Source organism: Colius striatus, chromosome 17, assembly GCF_028858725.1.
Source record: "Colius striatus isolate bColStr4 chromosome 17, bColStr4.1.hap1, whole genome shotgun sequence".
In the NCBI taxonomy this organism is placed as follows: Eukaryota; Metazoa; Chordata; class Aves; order Coliiformes; family Coliidae; genus Colius; species Colius striatus.
Genome location: NC_084775.1, coordinates 8,793,457 through 8,814,342, shown reverse-complemented (window position 1 = coordinate 8,814,342; position 20,886 = coordinate 8,793,457). Strand labels below are relative to the sequence as shown.

The window sequence follows — 20,886 nt, the reverse complement described above, 5'->3', positions numbered from 1 at the left end:
ACTAAAAGTATTAAAAACAAGACAAGGTCTTATATTCTAATTTTTTTCTACCTCTGTCTTGGTCCTCTAATGGACATTTTAATGCCTAAGAACTAATAAGCAGCTGTTCTATGACATTCCTATATGTATTCTGAAGTCAGACCTATTAAAAAATACCAGGTTATTTGAAGTAGATGTATTCATTGTATTTTCTTCAGCATTAAGAACTGTTCATTGTACATGAATATGTCCTAGAAAAGTAATAATAAAAATTCTCTACTAATGTGCAGTGATATTTCTGTCAGAGGGACTAGTGTTTCTTCATCCAGGCACCAGCCATCCTAGAATATTGCTTCTATCTGCCAGGAGAGGGCACGTGTTATCCAGAGCAAGCAATGTCTCCCACTGTTGTCCTGCCTGCTATCATACACTACTGGGTAACTCCACAGCTGGAGCAGTTTCAGGCACCAGCCCCAAGAAAGGCTTGACATTTTCCAAGGTAGGTTTCTTGCTCTTACAGCATGACATTCCTCATGGCAGTTTGCCCAAAAAATGTTAAGTGACCACCATAAAAGAGAAGCCTTTAAAGTAGCTACAGGAGTTTTTAATCTTGATCCTACTCTATCTCAGCAGAGCTCCTGACAGATCTAATTTGTGTTGTGTGGGGTTAATGGCTTGACGGGTGTGGGGATAGTAATAAATAATTCTTAATTATTAGGTATATTGAATTGCAAAAAGAGAAGATAATATCTCTTCATGACAATATTGTGCATAACATAGGTAGCCTACCAAATGAAAGGGGATAAAATAATAATTTGCACAGTCAGATGTTTTGAAGCCACAGAAGCAGGTAACAAGATTTGAACATCATTGATTCATCTGTGGGCAGAACCAGAGTACAGGCAGTGAGATCAGCAAAATAACCTGCTGGTCTGTCAATTAAATCTATCTAGTAAACAATCCAAACAAGTGAAACTGTGCTTTAGGCATTTGCTGCCTGTTTCTATAGCAGTAGCTTATTCACTGCTAGATAATTCTAGTGGTTAAACACTGTTTGGGCTTTTTTGTATCTTCAAAGTACAAACAAAATTTTGCAAGGACTGTTGCATCAGATTTCTGAATTATCCCAATTTTACAGAGTCAGGATAAACAGAAAGCAACCTTTAAATGACATGCAAGAATAGAAGTTCATACTTCTTATATCCAGCTTGGACTACTGTGTCTTGGACACTGCTTAAGATGGACATATATTACATACATTAAAAAGCTCCAGGTGACTTCATACACATAAATAATGATGTGATTTTTTCTTTGTTCTTCCTTCCATAATTTTATTTTTAAAAGTGAATCTGAAGATTTGAAATTGTTATTGAATACCCAAAAAAAGCCTAGGTGAATTTTATGGGTTTTTTGTTGGTGGTGGTTTAGGGGTTTTTTTGTAGCACTTCTGATGTCATGGACTAGTACTGCATTTAGGTCTTACAGAGGGGGATTTATAACTGACTGTTTGATATTTTGAATTTACCATGGAGGCTGGGAGATGAGATCCAAACTTAATCTGTCTGTGTCAGCTTAATTAAAGTTGGTTCTTCTGTCTTTACAAAAGCAGAAGGACTCAGTTCAATATAGAGATGTATTACAGGGGAGCACCCGAGATTAGTTTCGTCCACGGTGAAGTGTACAGCAGCCAGGGACGTGTTTAGAACTTTGTTTCTATTGGTTTATGAAACTCCCAGGTGATGTCTGAGATTGCAGTGCACCAATTTCTTTCTTGTCTTGGAGGATATCCAGAACGAATTATCAGAAGTTGGTTGCAGGCAAAACAGACAGCTTTAGAAGATCCATCTGAAGTGCAAAATACTGTAAAGACTAGGACTGTCTTAGCTTGTAAAAAACAAATAAAAATAAAAAGTAGCTTTAGATTACATCACATTAAAATGTAGGGCCATATGGCTTAGCTCTGTTTAGCTTACTAAAAATACGATATACTCCATAATGTGCCTCAGGTTTCTCTTAGAAAACTGTGCTTCTCAGGTTGTCATGGGAGCTTATGACACAATACTGAGAAGAAGATTAAAAGGAAAAAAGAGAGTGCTCTGGGCTCAATGTTATGGTAGAATGAAGGAAGGATAAATCTAAAGTCACCTTGCCAATTTCTCCTTGAGAAAACTAGTATAATGGAGTAGGGAAAATATGCAGAAAGCTAATACCTTCCCTACTCAGATGTGCAGAAGCATCCCACAAATTTGCAATCCATTGTGGATTATGTAATTCCCTGTTTTTTCCTTACAAAATAGATCCTTTGACTGAAATATTCCCCATTCAAGAATCTAGTGGCAAACCAATGTGTTGCACCATCTTGCAAGGAGTTCAGAAAATTCTTCCTATGGAGTTCTGGAGTATTTGGGCTGTACTATACATAGTTCTGCTGTATTAGAACATCTAGATTAAATATCCAGAATGGCAGTCTACATTCCTTCTGTGGGTATTTATATTCTGAGAAAGTACTACTAGAAGTTTGCCTCTCTTTCTGCTTTTCCTTGGCATCAGCTATCGGCCACTGTTACAGAGTAGGAGTCTGAAGTACTGGAATAGCTGAAATATTTAAGGCCAGTCTTATACTTCACTAGGCTTGCAGTGAGGTTGAATTTGTTCCAGCTCCTACATATTTTTAGATATTGTAGCATGAAATTTCACACATTGAAGCCAAACTGTGGCTTGAGGGCAGTCGCACTCGTGGCCAGTTTTCCCAGCACCAGTAGCACTAATGACGTGAGTACAGGGTACAATCCGGCACCCATTCTTTTCTCATTATTTAATGAAACATGTTAACTGTCACTGCTTTGTTCTTCAAAGTAAACTTTGACACAGTCTATGCATTTAGTTGTAAATTTCAAGCACAAAGGGGACTAGTTCTCTGTGTAATGAGGATCTTCCCCAGTACCCATTGTCCTGAATGGTATGTGTATTAATAGAGTGGAGAAATTTTAAGTCCAAGGGCTGCTGATGGTGAGCGGTTCTGAGTAATTGGTATTATAAACTGAAAGGAAAACATAGCAGTTAGAATGACATTTTTAGCTTTGTTCATGTGTTTCTGGATAAAGAGGATTTTTTTAATGATCTGATTTCTTTCTCAATTGTACTCAGAAGAGCAGTTTTATGTAGAGAAAGAATAATGTGAAGGTTACACAATTTTGCAGTAGATGTAAAAACTTAGTACAGCTATGGCAGGGGAATGAAATTTCAGGGTTATGACTGGGTAACTTAAATTACTAGATAAAATTCAAGATGAACAGTGTACCAAGTTTACTTCATTTGATTTAACTGCATCCACTTTAATGAAAAGAAAATATAAAATGATTAGATATTCACTTGAGGATATTTTTCTCCAAATCATGAAAAAGTATTCCTCTACACCCTAAAATTAGTTTAATTATTTCCATTGAACTGTGATTTTAAAATGACCCACAGTTTCAGAGACAGCTCGACAATTTGTTTGCTTTTATTTTACTCCAACATTCCACTTCCATAACCGAGGGACTGTATCTGATCCTGCCTTTTGTAACAACTGTCTTGTGTATGAGACAGTGCAAAAGAGTTTTATAACATGAGGTTTTACATCAACAGTGACAAACTTAATTGTGCAGAGCAACACACAAGACTATTCTTCATACAATCACTCTATTATTGCTTCAGTGTGTTTTCAAGATGGGGATGAAACAATTCTGTCACCTTTTTGAACAGTCAAACCTCAGACCAAAAAAAACTGAAGGAGTACTGCCCCTTCATCCTAAAACAAACCCCAGCAAAGAACTCCCTACAGCAGAACCCACACATGTTTCTGTATTGGATGAAGCATTTGATCCAGTTACATGCTGCTTATAGTCATTAATGTCCAAGCCTGTATGTTTATCTGCCATACTTCATGTAAAAATGAATAAGTTAAAACCTTGAGATTCAGTTTCATTGTTCAGGCAGTGCATGCAGTAGGCCCAGGTACTGCTTCAATCTCTTGGCATTCACATGCATTGAAACTACAGTTAATAAGGATTATAGTTACTAAATTTTCACAGAGGCTCTGCAAATGACTTCAAAGTTGTTTGAGCACATGAATGTCTATGCAGGAAATCATAAATGCATGTGAAAATATGTACTGTTATCTACAGGTTTGAATTTTAATGGAATTTTTTGGGGTTCTCCCATTCCTAGGAGTCAGCACAGTGATCAAAGAGTAGAAATATGGACTTGAAAGGAAAAAAAACTTCTAATCCTAGGTTTTGCTGTGCATCTTACCTTGGATACATTATGATGTGTCTTACTGGTGATAACTTTATTTCCCTTGGAAAATACATTGAAGTCTCAAGTTGAAACAGCTCTATAAGTGAAAAATATATGCATTATGATGTTAATGCTGATATTTCATTAAGTTCTTATTGATGAACAGAACGATAAAAATCCCTTCTGCTTTTTGTATATTCAGCATACTTGGGGTTTTGACATCAGACAGTATTTCCAGTTTTCTTAGGTTCAAAACTTCAGAGTTGACTTTGCTGACAGCAGCCTGTGCAGGTTGTGAAGAAGACTGTGACAAAGAATTCGGGAAGTTAATTATTTTGGCAAATTGTCGGTTTGGAATGTAGTGAGATGTCAGGTCACTTTACTTGGTCTTTTTGCTTCTGGCATGACTGACTGATAGATTTCAAAAAGGGGTTCAAAGGGGTTAATATATTTCATGCTTTCACTTCAGTACAGCTGGAATCTGGAGATGCTGTTTGCTACTGTATACAGTCTTCTCTATAATACAGTTTTCTTTCTTCTTAACATTTTTGGGACGGGGGGGATGCCACCCTTTTTAAACATATGAATAAATGTTACTGCACTGAACTCTTCAAATTCCTCTTTTTAATCTTTCACAACTGTGGACTTAGGTGCAACTAAGAAAATAAGATGTGAAACTAAATGCTAGGGTTTTGTGTTTGTGGTATCTCCATTGTATCCAAATTATAGATGCATGTAAACAAATATATATATATACAAACAAATTATATATACTCATTTCAGCAGCCAGCTCCTGAAACTGAGCTCACTGTCAGAGCCAGTCTAAATAATTTCATTTTATTACATGATTATGTCATTACAGATATTATGGACCAAGCATTCTTATGACATTTGTGCTTTGAAAAGTGTCAGTAACTGCAGCCTGTTAAAAGGATGGCCTTTGGATAGCAGACTAGGGCTTTTACAGGTCTCTCCTTCAGTGGATAAAATACTCATTTAGGATTTGAAGGTTCATGTGTTGTTGCAGCAGACAGACACTGTGCCATCTTTGTGCAGCAAAGGAGCCATGCCTGTATATGCTCCATGGTGAATGTGTATAAATAAGGAATATGGATTTTTTACGTTTGACTTGCTGACTACTATGTGCCCATCAGTTTCTAAACAGTTAATGCTCCTGCTGTAATTTATTCACAATGGTAGTGAAAAAAAAAAAAGGAATAACCCAGTCAAAGCATGGATAGCAAAACAGAAGTGATAACCTGTGTGCATAGGTTTGTAAGAAGGGAAAGAATGGCCACAGTTCAAGGCATTAATTTAACAAATGAAACACTTAGAAAAAAGAAAGTATAGGAGGATCTGGGAAGACCTATATGGAAGCTTCCTATAAGTTTTCTATGTTACCTGGTTTTCTGGTTTACTTTAGATGAGCTAGTCCTAACTCCTCTACAGTCAGCATGTAGGTACCTAAAGAATTTGGTGAACTTGGGTCTGAGTTTCTCTGTTTCATCTCCCAGTCTGCAAAACAATGCTAGCAGCATTTCACTGCCTCACAGCCAACATTCATGTCATTGTGAGGATAGCTGTAATTACAGATCACAAAGCAGATTTTTGAGAAATAGTTGCGAGGGAAGTGGGGTTCTTGTATTGGAAAAGCAACTCTGACCTGACTGTTGTGACTGCTTTGAAAATCACCTGTCAGAGATATACAGAGATCATATTAGATATAGGAATATCACATTAATTGCTATTATAAGAATCAAATTATTTGTCAAAGCAGTGTATTAAGCATGATATGGCTTGCTTCTGCCTTAAATTGTCTGAATTGACCCTATTAACGTAATTAGTTATGTTTGAGGGCAGACAAAAACATGAGAGCCTTACAGAATTGAAGTATGCCTTATAACATCCTGCTAGCTTAAATACAATCAGAATAATGCATGTTTTCTACAAAGAATTAAGTATCAAATCCATTTAAAGTCTTGGCAGAGCATTGTGTCCAGCAACACAGCCATTACTGTGATTCTATTCAGCTTAATATATGCAAACCAGACAGTTTCAGTAAATTGCAGCAATAAAACTTTTGTTCTACCAGCCAAGTTAATCATTGTACATTGGAATGACTGTGTTTCCATGACAATTGGATGAGTTTATGATTGACACACATACAATTAAAATCTGCCCTTCAAAACTGTAAATTGCAGACACCTAATGAAAGCTCAGTCATATTCATAAACAACTTTTAATGAAAGAACGGTCGATTGTGACTTCCACCAGCAAAGAGCTATTACAATTTGTAGGTCTCAGTGCCAATGAACACAGTGACATTGAGATTTATTGTGGCCTTGGCCTTAGATTTTGACCTCACCTAAATGTGTAGTTTAATTCTCTTATTGATTTAAACCTCCATGGGTTTAGTGATTTCTTTTAACATCTAAAGTAAAATGATGTAGTTGTTGGACAGTCTAATTTCCTAATGCCTGCATATAGAGATGTGCATAATTAATAGTTAGTGAGACTGTTAGGTTTTTGATCTAGGTGAACCTGCTTCTGCAGGGGGTTTGGACTAGATGATCTCTAAAGGTCCCTTCCAACCCCTGCCATTCTGTGATTCTATGATACCAACTCTATGAAAATAGATACTATAGCTTTACCAAAATCTACAAAAATATGTGGACCCTATAGTGGATTAAATTGTATTTAAAATAAAATTCACTTTATGTTATTAAAACTCTTATCAAAGTAAGTTAATAGCAGGGTTTCAGTGGAGAGTTGTGCTTTCTTTTAGTGTCTGGGTAGCCTCTGGAGACACAGAAAGGTCCATCTCTCTTTCTAAGGGAATAAAATTGTGAGATGAGGCCTAAAGGTAATAGCAAATTGTTTTTCCTTTATCATAGAAATGTATTAGCATTATATGAGCAGCTTAATATATAGAAAATATATAGAAGCTTTGCAGGTTTTTATTTCAACCTACTCAGGGTGATTACATTTTTTTGACATCAAGTAAAATATTCTTTGTTTGTTCACTACAATTATTCTAGCGAGTCACAGGCAAGCATACTTTAGTGCAATTTGGCAAGGCTGATATGGTGTCATTATATCTGATACTATATTCATAGGATCCATTTCATTCTGTATGTTTTGAGATCTGAGAGGCACCTACAGCCTGTGACACTATTGTGACTGGTAATCAAAATATTTTGTTCGTTTCCAAGATACTTATATGAAATATATCTTCTTTTTCTCCTAAATAACTAGTCAAGCTGAAGTTTTTTTTAGACCAATATTTTTGACTTTATCAATGCTTTGCTGTATTTTTAATGCCACAGAAACCAGAGACATCGCTGAATCATTCAGGAGGAATAATATAATGAGAGAGCAGAAAAGTAGCATCTGAACATTCATGGTCTGCCACAACCTTCTAATGATGGAGTCAGACTGGAAGCTGGCTTGCAGTCCCACAGAAGTGTTGTGTCTGTAGTGTTTGCCATTGCTTAGCTGCTTACATTAAAAGGCGTGCATTCAGTTTAAAAGAACAGATGTGCAGCCATATTCTGTCTCTTAAATCTGAAGATTATAAATATGTAAGATGCAAATAAGACTTGTGTGATAGAGTTACTGATTCTGTGTTTTTGACAGTTAGGCCTGTTCATCAGTTTTATCACACTTGGTGCTTGTTAAGACGATACTGTCCAGGCTGGCAGAGCTAAAATTAGATCTGCCAGGTTTTTTACTGCTTTGTGGTTTCCCATGTCGTCTTACTCCCTGTTCTGCCTGCTCCATTCCTGTGAGCTTGAACTATAATGAGCAGTGTGCTTTGACACAAAGATTCCGTAGGCACGATATCTCAATTACATCTGAGACCAGAGAGATCAGGAGTGCAAGCACACTTCCAAATGCTATGCCACTGTTAGCTTCTCTGACTTCTTTTGTTCTCATTTTATTTCTTGTTGTTTTGGGTGTAAAAGAAAAAAAGTTATGTGGTACTGAATAGCTGATTTAATAGGTATATCAAATGTATACTGATAAATATATAAGTTTTAAAAGCAATGTGATTCCACCCTTACTAATCTTACCAGGAATGAATCCTGTTATTAATCCTACTATCAACTTGAATAGCAGGAACTATAGCATGGCACAAATACATGTTAATTATGTATCTGTTTATTTCTCTTCTATTAATTACATGTTCCCTTTCCTGACCAACTCTAGGGCAGACTCAGGTGTGCTTTCTTCACTGTTAACCTTACTTTCCTGGTTTCTCTATTTGTGTGGGGGGTTTTTTCTGCTCATTTTTCTTCTGCCAGGCTACAAAGTTCTCCACAGTCACTAAATCAGGTATCAAAAATATTAGTTAATTAACCCATTGCTACTTCATACCTTGTAGTATTTATCTAGGCAGGTTGTCACAGCAGCCACAGGAGAAGCAATACTGGGAGGGATAAATGCAATGAATGATTCAGGAACTACTGACAGGCATTCTAACAGTTCTCTGGTTTTAGCTCCAAATGCACTTTGGCACACACTTCCATTGTCAGTTCACACTTGGAACTGCTGCTTCTGTTTATGTGGAACGTGGGTCTCCGTAACGCCTTTCCTTGCCAGTGTTTCTATGTTCTTCCCACTCACAAATTTATTTGGTGTCAACCTCTTTGATTGCTAGGCTTTCTAGCATGTACTGTACTCTTCAGTTTTACCACTGCTCTATTTAGGTGGCTCATTTAGCTTTCAAAGACTTTGGTGTCCTGTTTGGATCTCCACTAGTAAGAAAATGGAATATTTTGGACTCTGAGGTCAAGCTGTTGCTGAACTAGATTAACCAGTTTGCTGTGATTGCCAAATTCCTAGTGATCAAGTCTGCAGGTTTTAAAAAATAGGCTCCTGTTTTAAATAAATTTACTCGGTTTTGGACCTGTTTTAAAAAAAATACCAGCTAGTTTTACTTGCAGAATCCTTACACTCTTTCCTGTTTCTGTTTTCTCTAGCACATCCTGGGCTCAATATTTCTTAGAAAATTCAATCAGAAGTTGCTTGAAATTAGCAAGATTGGTCAAAGGATTTAATCTGAGTAACTGAAGGCACCAGGAAACAAGCCTTATTAATAAATACATGTATTTACCATGCTTTGATGAACTTAAGATTATAGGTACTTAAATAACCTTTCTGTGGATATGGAAACCCATACTTCTAGAAGCTAGTACTACAGATTTTAGCTCCTCTTGTTTGTCCTGGGAATTGAAAGTCTGTGGAAAAGTATTAGAATAAGTTGGTGTATCTTTAAGTCGCCCTACTAATATGACTGTCCATTAGCCTGAGTGTATTAAAATGAAGCATACACATTATAAGAGTTCTGAGACTTGGAATACAAATATTAGTCATATTTCCTTCTTCAGTAAGCTATGTCTGCTTTGCGTGCAAATTCCCAGTTTGCTGCCAAGCTCTGATCTAGAACAACTACACATGACTGATTTCTTTTATCCTTAGATATTCTTCCTAGCAATCTCTTGCATTTATAGAGCAATAGATTTGGATGCTATTTATATCTTTCCCTGGCAATTGTTTTCATTGTAAATTGCTACAGTATTTCACCTTTAATTTTCACTTTGCTTTATCAAGGCAGTTTCTATTAGTGATTTTAATCTGTGCTAATGTAACACTGTTTTGTGTGCATGACTGAGTAGAGATCCTACTTTATCTCTTTGTGTGAACTTCTCCCTTCAGGTCATCATTAATAAATAGAAACTATTACATTTTATTTCAACAAAGACAAATGGCAACATTGTTATGCAATGAAATAGAATATACATCATTTTTGTGTTCAAACAGACACGCTACACTCTTCCACTGTCACCCAGTTTGACATTTCACATTCTTGCATTTTCTACTAGACAAAACCTCATGAGTAAAATCAGTGCTTCTATGAAACATAACATTTTAAAAATACCAGCACATCTTGACTAATTGTGTCTTTTGATTGGGAATGCTCATTAGGTTTAGCTGCCTGTGCACCTTCTACTGTCCACAACAGTGCTATGGATTCTGCAGCTGTGCTACAGGAAGGGCTTGTTTCCAGCTGGTTTTCTGTGTTCCTGTTTCAAAACAGTAACTTTAAGTAAAATAAATAAATAAATGTCCTGCTTCATGTAAATAACTGTAAGAGTTGGGGAAGTGACTGAGGCCTCATTCATTTGTCTGTATTTCCTAAGAGCAGGAAGAAGGCATCACTTACCTGTTAAGGATTAGTTTTGAGATTCAGGAGATTGGCTTCTCACTCAAGGCTCTGACCTTCCACAAACTGTCACTGTCTGTGTGATTTTTCCAATCTTGCCTATATTATTCACAAAATACTGGTAGTTGTTAAGCTTTCTTTCAGGATCGTTTTCTTCTTCCATCTGGGCACAGAGAGCAGGCTCAGAAAGAACTGGACATTTTTCAAGGACAAAATTTTGGTAAAGAATTTTCCTAGCTTTACAAAATATCAAGTAGCTGCCTTTTATTCAGAGTTGAGACCTTGCCATCTTAATTGCCAAGCCAGTAGATGTTAGCCACTGGCAGTCAGTGCAGCATAATTAACATTCTAGAAAGATGTCAGATCAACACAGAAACATCTGACAATGTTGACTGCAGAGTGCTTCTGGTTATTGTAATCATTATGAAACTGTTGCAGCATTGTGCTGTTTGATAGCAGCTAATTACATTGAAGGAGTACAGTAGGATATTAATTGTAAATTGCAGTTTTCTTTTTTTTAATTAAAATTGTCAACAAAGTTTCTTGTTGGTTTTTTAAAAAATATTTTACTTCTAGAAATTCCAGCTTGCTTTGGGAAGTCTGTGCTGAAGGATTTATTTAAAGACACTCTTAACTTTATAGTTTATCTGTACAATAAATGAGTTAAAAACCTTGTAGAGTAGCCATGGCACAGATGTATTAAACTTCGGGGTTTTTTTTAGGCAAGACCTTTCTCCTCTTCATCAAAACATTTTCTAGTAGGGGCCAAGTGAGAGAGCTTAATTTCTCAGATTTTTTTGTCTACAATTTCAATTAAATATGACAGTGAATTTAATAGGTTGCCTCAAGAAATTCAAAACAAACCCTTGGCTAAATTCACAGCTGGAGTCTGCTGTATTTTGTGTCTTGCAGTCAATGTTGAATTTGGCTATTCACCCACAAATTAAACAGTTTGCTTCTTTCCTCTTCTTTACTTTTCATATCCCTCCTTTCTTATTTTCTCTCTGGGTCTCCTTTGATGTCTTCTGTCCTTCTCTTCCATTTAGGCTGGAGCCTCGTGGTCTCCTGTGCAGATGCAATAACCTTGAATTAGGAAATCAGTCTCACCCTCCAGACTTTTAATCGGACCTCTTGATTGGTTAGGAAGCTGTATAATGCTGAATTGTCTTCAGTAAGCAAAGATCATTTGTCTTTTCATGATTTTTCTGGTTTGAGGTGGCTGCACTGAACATTCGTGTTTGTAAAACTACTTTAATGGTATTTGTATCACTTGGGAATGTTAAAACTAAATGTCTTCATGTAAATTCACTGTGTAATGTATTTATTAATTAACAGTAATACAATTACTAGTACTAGTAACTAGAACCTGCTGGTTTTGGGTTTACTTCTGTGTTTTTACCTTTGCTTTCCATTTAAAATGAATAAATCTATCCCATTTCTGTAATACACATAAGGTGACTTTGGTTACCCCATAAAAAGCTATCATGTTCCATTGGGATATCCTTAGTATACTAGAAAACAACATTAGGTAATTAATCAGCTAAATTAAATGAAACTCCATATGAGCATATAATACAACAAAATTCCTTTTTATTATTGGCCTAAAAGGTGAACAAGTACTGCATTTTAATTTAATTGGATGTGATAAATTCTTATGCACATTAGGCTGTAAAAGTTTACATTTTTTATAAAAGGTGTTCAGCTACAACTTTATTGCTGTGTAAAGTCTTGAAATACTGTTGTCGGCAAAGTCTCACTTATTACATAGATGTGCACCGATGTGGGAAAAGATTCTGTGTATGCCTGCTTGTTTTTCCATTCCTAGGTGTTTTACGTTTGTAATGAGAAACATTAGGAAAGTAGTACTAGCAGCTGTCAGCAGGCTCAAGATTATCATGCATTAACTTTAAAGAGTTAGGAATGTATAATTTATGGCTACTTGGTGGATTTTGCAAATCTCCCAGTTGTGTACAGTCGCTGATCTGTATGACATGATGGAAAACAAATCTTGGAAATACTGTCATTTAGGTTTGTGGCAATCAAGAAACTACAGTTTTAATGCAACCTTTTTGTTTGATGTTTAGGAGAAAATCCTAGTTCTGTATTAAAAACACTAAACTGCCTGGGCTTCTTATAAATATTAATTTACCAAATGCACAAAAGTCTGTGGCATTTCCTTTGGTAGAAAGGACTAATTTTCATTTTACTTGCTTGTATCATAGCACATTGAAGTGAATCACTGTATGTTGGATTTTTTAGTTCTGTATTCCATAAATTTTCTTTTCACATGCCATGTCTTTATCAACACGCTAATGCAAGCGGGGAAATAGGTGCATCACATTTGCCAAAGTTGTTTCAGCCATCATTTCCTTAATAAATGATTTACATCACTGTGTGCATGTAATGACTTGAGCAGCATTTTATAGGCTGTTGTACATTTTCAGTCCTGACATTTTAAAAAGCCACAGTTCTTATCTATGACATGTCTGTGTACTGATGCACAGGGCCTTTACTGCTGCTGTAATATTTATATAAAATTTATTGGCAGGAACTGCCATTACCCAGAGCATCTCTTTTGAAAGATCTGTGTATCTGTCCATGTTGACTGAGCTGTTCAGAGGCGGTTTTGTAACTTTCTGGGCGTTTTGCCACTGCTTCTGTCCGAACTTTGTCCATGTTTGTATCAGCTGGTTTAGTTAATGGTTGCTTGCTTGATGTTAACATGCCGATTTACATTATAATTAAGAACGAGTAGGAGTTTATAAGGGAACACAAAGCTCATAAGTAACACAAAAATAATGGTGTTTTAAATAAATTTCTAAAGATAATTGAGTGTAAATATTAGAATATCAAACAGCTTGCAGTCTGCCTCTTTTGATGGGAAACCTTATAATGAGTGTACAGTGTTCTGTTGTTAAGTGTGTTGTGTGGTAGCTCTGTTTGTATCTCATCTTTAGTGGAGAGACCTCACTTCCCATGACTGGTTCATATGTTTTGATGCAAGTTGTGACAGCGTACATACCCACATACTGAGTTGTATAATATAGATATCTCAGGTTTGCCATCTGATCTCTTCTATAAAAGTGGAACTATGTTGTCAAGTCAGAATATCCTAATTTTTTCTGTGAAATGAAATAGCAGTTTAGCAAGGCTGTAAGTTGAAGAAAGAAGGAGTTTTGTGGGACAAAAATTCCTTCTCCTCACTTCCTTGTCTCTTGGTTAAGAAAAGTAAATCACAGCAGATACAAAATAAAGCTCAAAGAATACTATTCAGCTCTGCCTATACTTCTGGTGATTTATCTGTGACAAAGCCCCTGGCAAGGAAAACATCCAATTTGAGGGTATGAGCTTCTTGCAATCAATACAGACAAAACATGGACAGGCAAATTTAATTTGGGACCAAGTGAGCTCTTCTCCACTGATCTCTTCTCCATTGGTGTTAGCCCTTATTATAAAAGTGAAGTTGTGCTGTCTGTGATACACTGCTGTGAAAGAAACATTAGTTCCTTTAAGGCTAATTTTCAGTTGTAAGTGTGCAGTGAGGGCTGTAGCTAAGAACCTACAGCTAATTTTTCTATTATGAAAAACATTACATCATACAATTTTTTATTGGCTATTTTAGTGCCAGAAATGCCAGAGAGAAACTGATTTGAGTGACAGTAGGAGCCAAAGATACAAGCTTTCCATTCATGCCCTTGGCAAGGTTTTGCTATACGTGTTTATGGTAGTATTGCAGCTGAATTGAAAAGCAATCTATTTGTCTATCCACACCATTTTAGTGACTCACTTATTTTGGACTTATTACTTGCCTTGCACTTGGCAATTCATTTGCACCTATTTCTAAGCATAGGCAAGGAATCCACTCAGTGCCACAGAATACTTTCATTAATGGTTTTGTGTAACATTGTCTCCACCACACTAACAAGAAGGCTAGTACAGTCTGAATCAAAGGCCAAGCAAGTCCACTGAATTCAGTGGCTTTACCATACTTTACTTATGCAAAGACTACTTCTTACACCACTGACTGTGCAGTAATCATTTTCAAGAACTGGGTGCATGTTCAGAAGCTTTTTGAGTAAGGGACAAAGAAGGTATGATGAGTGGATTACCAGCACAGTCCAAGCATAGTGGATGATGCAAAAGAAGACATTAGCAAAAACAAATGGTAAGACAGATTGCTACAGTTCTTTCCATCATGTTGTTTGTGTAAAAATACTGATCTGTCGCTGCTGCGTACACTTGTGATGCTGCATGATCAAAATTTGTCCCTAAGCTTTCCTAGAGTCCAGCAAGCTACTCACATTCTCACCACGTTAGAAAGAAGTTTTAATAACTAATTGTGTTCACTGGAGTAGCAAAAGAATGAAGTGGTGGTTGGGATGCAATTATGGAACTTGCTGAATGGCAAGAAATTGTTTGCTGATAGATCCTTTGCTATTTTGGAGTGTCAGGGTCTTGATGTTCTTTTAAGTTCCTTATTCTGAAAATATTTATCTTAATTAGTTATTATAGCTAAAGACTAATTGTCTAATTTCATTTTTTTAGTCATTTGTTGGCGAGGGAACATAAAACCGCTCAGAATCTCTAACAGTGTGACTGGGGTAATTAGTTACAAGTGAGAGATAACAAGCAATTTGAAAAGGCTCTACAGGTTTTTCTCCACCTTTCTCATCTGAGAGCTGTAAGCTACTTGATTAAAATTAGCTATAAAAGTAGATCACAGGAATGAAGCAGCATTTTTGTAATGAAGTAGAGATGTTTTATCAAGTGTCATCTGGTCCAAGCAGGTGGGTTTTTTCCCTCTCCCCTGCAGTACAGGTCTTGTTATCACATTGACAGCAACCAAGGGATTTTGTAGGATATCCATGAGCTTTAGCAAGCTCCAGGCTTCCCAGGATGTTGGGGTCAAGCTCTCAAATGGCATCAGCCAATATAAACCAATACTTGCAGCTAAACTGCACCCATATGAATGGGATGAGAAAGAAATGCTCTGTCATTAACTGTCATTAGCATCAGCTGACCTACTTGTTTGCCATAACCCAGAGCCACATTAGGGACTCTCAGCAATAGGTAGGAAAATGCCTGTATTGCAAAAGGAGGCAGCCCATGTGGTTTTGAATTACCCTCAGGACTCTGGTGACCCATCTCTTTGTTTTATTCACAGTTTGTCTGGGCTGTGTTGGCCATGCAGCCTCCTCCACACTTGCCTTCATTGTCTATTCTTTTCTTATGGCTAAACTTTCTGGTTGCACAAGGTATCAAATGTTTTAGCAAAAAAAGCCTGCTTAAAGAATGAAATGAAAAAACTAGATTTGTTCTGAGAAGACAAGTAGTTTTTTCTTGATAATCTAAATCTCAGACGTTACCAATGTGATTCTCACTGGAAGGCTACTAGTGACAGTGTGAGTATTTCCTTTCTGAAGTACCAGATACCTCATGATATTTTTTTCTTCTTTTTTTTAGTGAGATCTTGTGAAGTAGGAAAATACAGTTTCTTCACAGGTTATATGATTTAAGAAAAAAAGTTAAATAGCCCACAGCCACACATGAAGGCTACGGTGGATCTGTGTCTTACTCAGGATGTCCCAATCAAGACAAATATCTTTGAGTGCTTGTCTTCTTGACTCTGAATCAAGTACAAGAAAAAATAGAGAGGAAAAGAAGGAAGGAAAAATCAAGCAAAGTAATTTTTTCAGTAGGTTTAGTGTGCTCCAGGTGACACTAAACATAAATCACAAATTATTCCTGGCTTTCAAATGAAGAATATTTTAATAAAATACATAATATTAGCCTACTTAAAGGAGGTAGTCATATTCTCATTATGAGACAAAATCGAAAAGAAATTAGGCTTCAAAGAAGCCCTCAGCTTACATCAGAGATGTATAATTTAGTTGTAGCCTGTCTGGTTACAGTGTAGAGTGGAAGTGTTCATCCTTACAGACCATTGTTTTATGGATATACTGCCTGTTTTATGGATAAACTTTAGCCTGAGTGTAACTAAACAGGGATATCTGCAAGAATCATCTACTCAAAATGTTCTTGGTCTTAGACAGAGAGAAGGAGACTGGGAATCTGAGACAAAGGATCCTGTTTGTTATCTGTCTGAGGAATTTCTAGGATAAGAAATGCTTTAATGGGACTGAAGCTCTAACAAAAAATGAGATGTTGAAAAATGTTGAGTTCTTTCTGGTGAATTTCAAAGATGAATGTCTCCCTGCCCTGATTTCCCTTATTTCTTGCTGCTAGAAGAAAAAATATCAAATGGGATGAGGTGTATTTATGTAGCAACAGTTGACATTTTTATGTCACTAGATGGTATTTAGACCTGGCTGACTGAAAATGCTATGGTATGTGCTTATGAAGCAAAGATTTTTGGCTTTAAAATCTATGAAGCAATGGGGAATTAAATATATAATGATTAAATTTGAAGTTTGGAAATGTTTGATATGTGCACATATGGGTGGCACTGGGACAAAAATGAGGATTACAATAGCTAGTTAGCCAAATGAGCTCTTCCTATGGAGTTTATTGTCTATACACCAGTTCTGTGGGATTTTCTTGGGATTTCAGGTGATAGTGGGATAGAGGTCAGAAGTAGCACTTTTTTTGTATACCACCATGACTCAGGCAGGGAAGGGGAACCAAGGAGAGATACAACTAATAGATTTCCACTGTATTATGTGAATGTTATCAATTATTTTAAAATAATCCTCTCCTACTTGCCTTGGGTGGATAAAAAATGTGTTTTCTTATGTTTCTTTGTTCCTCTGGCAGAGTTATCATCAAACCAAGGAAGAATTTCTATCTTAAAGCCCTTGCAAGATAGGAACACTATAAAAGGTATTGTATTTCCACAGTTGCTCACCAAGTCTCTGGAGAATTTTCCTGTTTTGTTGTTATGTGTTTTCTTAATTCATTAGTTTGCATGCTATTGAAACCCTACTAAAATGTGTTTTTAAATAGTTGTATAATAGTTTAGGAGGAGAAAGACAAATATACCCATGATAAATCTTAGTTCTGTGCAACTAGAACAGGAATTTCTGTGATTCTATGTTGCGTTGAGAACTGAGGCACTGGCAAGGGCAAAATTCAAGTGCTAGTTGAGGAAAACAGGGATGATGATTTTATCTTCTGTGACTACACACCATCTTTGATCCATGTCTCCTTCTTCTACCATGGAAATCCTCATTTAGTTTCATTCTATCCTCAACAGAGCAGGAAATGTCTTACTGTGTTACTTGTTCCTACAGCCATGTTTACAGCAGGTGGACTCTGAGCACTCACTCCCTGTCCTGCTCTCAGCTTGTGCTCGTGCTTTCCTAAGGTTTTTCTGTACCTGAACCAGCTGGATTAAAGGCTGTGGTTGTCCTGCTTCCCACTTCTTTCTGCATCAAGGATCATATTCTTAAGATGTGTCTTCCTCTCTCCGTTCCCTCCCTGCCAGCTATGTCTTAGCCTTTCCTGAGATCAAGAAGACAGTCCTATGGTTGCTTAGAGGATGACCACAAGCATTTTCATCTCCTGTGAACTCACCCCAATATCTTGGTGTGTCTGTTTTAAATCTAGGGGTTTGGTGGTGAATAATGGGATTAAATGTTAAACACTCTGTTGTTTGTTTTCTTGAAATATTACTCTTTCTGTACTGCTTTGTTTTTCTCAGTGGAGGTGGATTATACTTTTAGCCAAGCATTCTTTGAAAATAATAACAAGTATTATGTTACCGATTTTTCCCACTCAGCACAGTTATCAGCAGAATAGTTATTAAGAAGAGATGTTTGAGTAGGAAGTTAGTTCTTGGAGCAGATCTTCAGTGATTTGGAAGAAATATTTGTGCTTCCAAGTAACTGTAATTAGGCACTAGTGATAAGTGCATTCTCAGAAAGAAGAATGTTTTTGATAGGCAATATAAGCTACAAAAAGCATTAAGATTTAGTCAAAGATACAAAAGTAGGATAGCCTTGGAAGGGATGAGGTTGGTGTCTATCTATAGCTATCTGGAAGAAAATGATCTGTCCAAAAGACAATTTATAGTGACTCCCTGAGTCCAATACTTTTCCCAATTTCTACTGATTTTCAGATCAGAGTCAGCCTTAGCACAGAAGATGTCATTTAAATGTGGTAGTTGTCCAGTCAAAATGAAGGGGTTTTTAAGCTCAAATTCAGAATAGGTTTCATAGGCAGGAAACGAGGGATGAGGAAAATGGGGAATCTCTGGGGGGGGTCGGTATGGTTGTAGATTCATTACCAGGCCCAAAGTTGTGGTGAGCTCTGCCAGCCTTTCAGCTGCATGCCGAGCAGAACGCAGACACCATATCCCTGTGCTGTGCTGGCAGCTGAAGGGTTGCTGACTGATAGCAAACTGCTTGAATGTGTCTTCAGAGCCACTAATGGAAGCAACTTGCATAAAAAATTCCATAGCTGATATGAGAAATAGTCAAATTATTTTAGCTGAAGTTTTCCTAAAAGAGAAATTTAGCCTGAAGGAAAGATCTACCAGGGAAAACTTCAGCCCAAATGTTTAAATTTTGATAAAGCTACAAACCAATGAATAAAAAGCTCTTCTAATAAAGATATGAATCTTATTTGTGAAAATTGCTCCTTGCAGTGATGCACTAAAAGTAATTTTTGATAAATGTATGAATGTAACGCTTGCAGGATAAGCACAATACTGCATTTCTGTTCCATGCGAGTGAAGATCTAAATGAGTCAAGAACACTTGAGTCTGTACTAATCAATGGGGTTACTATGGCACCTTGATTTACTCAATGATAGGAATGAGACATGTCCTGAACATTATTCTCCTTAGGCTATTTTGACTGTCACTGTAGCCCCAAAGAAGCCAATGTGCTTGGCTAATAGACTAGAAAATGCTTCTGAGTGATAAAGATTTCTGCTTTGAAGATTCAGCAATGTCTTGCACCTGAAAACATAGAAATTAAATTGGCAGTTCTTGTGACTTTTTTCTGCCCTGCAAACAGGCAGTAATGCTCTGGAGCAGGACATTTTTGCAATGTGTAACAAAGACTGTTGTGTTGAGAGATGTTAGGTGCCAAAATCCATCACATGGAATGATGAGTCTCTACAAGACTATCATTAACATGTATCTGTTTTCTTGCCTTTATATGTTTATGCATGAACTGGATGATTATTCAAGACATCAGCTGAGCTAAATACTTTTATTTTCCTCAGATATAATTTATTAATTCTCAAATACATATTTGCCTTGTAACACTAAAAAGCTTTGGTGTTAGTCAGCACAAACTTGGATTGCATCCTAAACGTACAAGGGTAAAATGAACTTGGACTGCATTTTAAATTTACAAATGCTGAAGCAGCGAAGGGTCTCTCACTGTCATCTTTGAATCTGCACATCAAATTGTGGAAAGCAGATCTATATTTTTGTTGTAAAGGAGTAGGTTTACTTAGTGCCTCAGGCTTCTAAATTTAGCTTGGTAAAAAAACCCCACTTTATTTAGAATGAGGCAGATGTTACTGGAGAGAATTAAAGCTCGTGGGCCTCATTCTGTTTCTTCTCTCTTTCTGTATTGCTTTAATCTCGTCATTGATACTGTTCCTGGTTTAAAGCAATGTATCTGGCAGTTTTTAATGAGGTAGGTTGAAATATGGGAGACTAATGCAGTAGGATTGGTACGTAATCAGCTAATAAAATTCTTTTGATTTAGTAGCTTCAAGAATTAAACATGAATATTGACATTTTTTCTTTCCTGTTTATACTGATGTTTTCAGTTCCCCGGTGGAGCATTAGAGCAGCCACACAAGCCATGAGATATGGCTGTGAGAGTTAAACAACACACACATTTAGAAAAACAGGAGAGTGGTTTTGGGTTTCTTTTTTTCTCTTTAAACCAGTAAGAAAACCATGGTGAACATGTTTGCTCTGAAAACTTGATTACTGTGATATTTTTTTTCCCCTAGCAATGCCACTTTGTTTATTGGCAGAAAATGCTATGGCAGATAGTAAGTATTTGATTCAGATGAGTTACAAGATATATTTCCTTTTGATGCATTTATTTGCATTAATCTTAAAAATAGTAATTGGGAATGCCCTCATAAACCATGAGACTGGAGCCCTAGAATTGGAAACCATTCGTTATTACCCAGGAACGTAGCTATGCAGTTTTATTAGCCTTTCTTCTACTGTAATCTACAGATCTCATTTAGCTGCATGCAGCCCTGTTCTTCTGAAACATAAAAGGAAGGAAATCTCTCAATAGCCTGAAATCAAATTATCTCTCTGTGTTAATCTACATGTAAAACACCCAAGCCTACTTCTTTAAAGGAAAACAGTTTTACTGATAAGCAAAGCTAGGCTGTGTGCTCTGGATAGAAGAATTAAGTTGATTCTTTTTTCTTTTTCTTTTTTGTCTGCTGAGTGCTATTTA

The 20,886-nt window shown here is 36.6% G+C and overlaps 1 protein-coding gene across 13 annotated transcripts in view; it reads left to right on the top strand.

Annotated features, from left to right (window-relative positions):
* The window catches only part of ARVCF (ARVCF delta catenin family member), a 268,860-nt gene that overhangs the window by 76,676 nt on the left and 171,298 nt on the right, over positions 1–20,886 (top strand). For 10 of the 13 annotated variants that reach the window (XM_062010374.1, XM_062010386.1, XM_062010379.1 and 7 more), the window contains one exon: positions 17,258–17,323. The exons of the other annotated variants lie outside the window; for them this stretch is intronic. The gene's annotated coding sequence lies outside the window, so the exon portion shown is untranslated. The remainder of the gene's footprint in view (positions 1–17,257; positions 17,324–20,886) is intronic. 13 annotated transcript variants of the gene reach the window in all.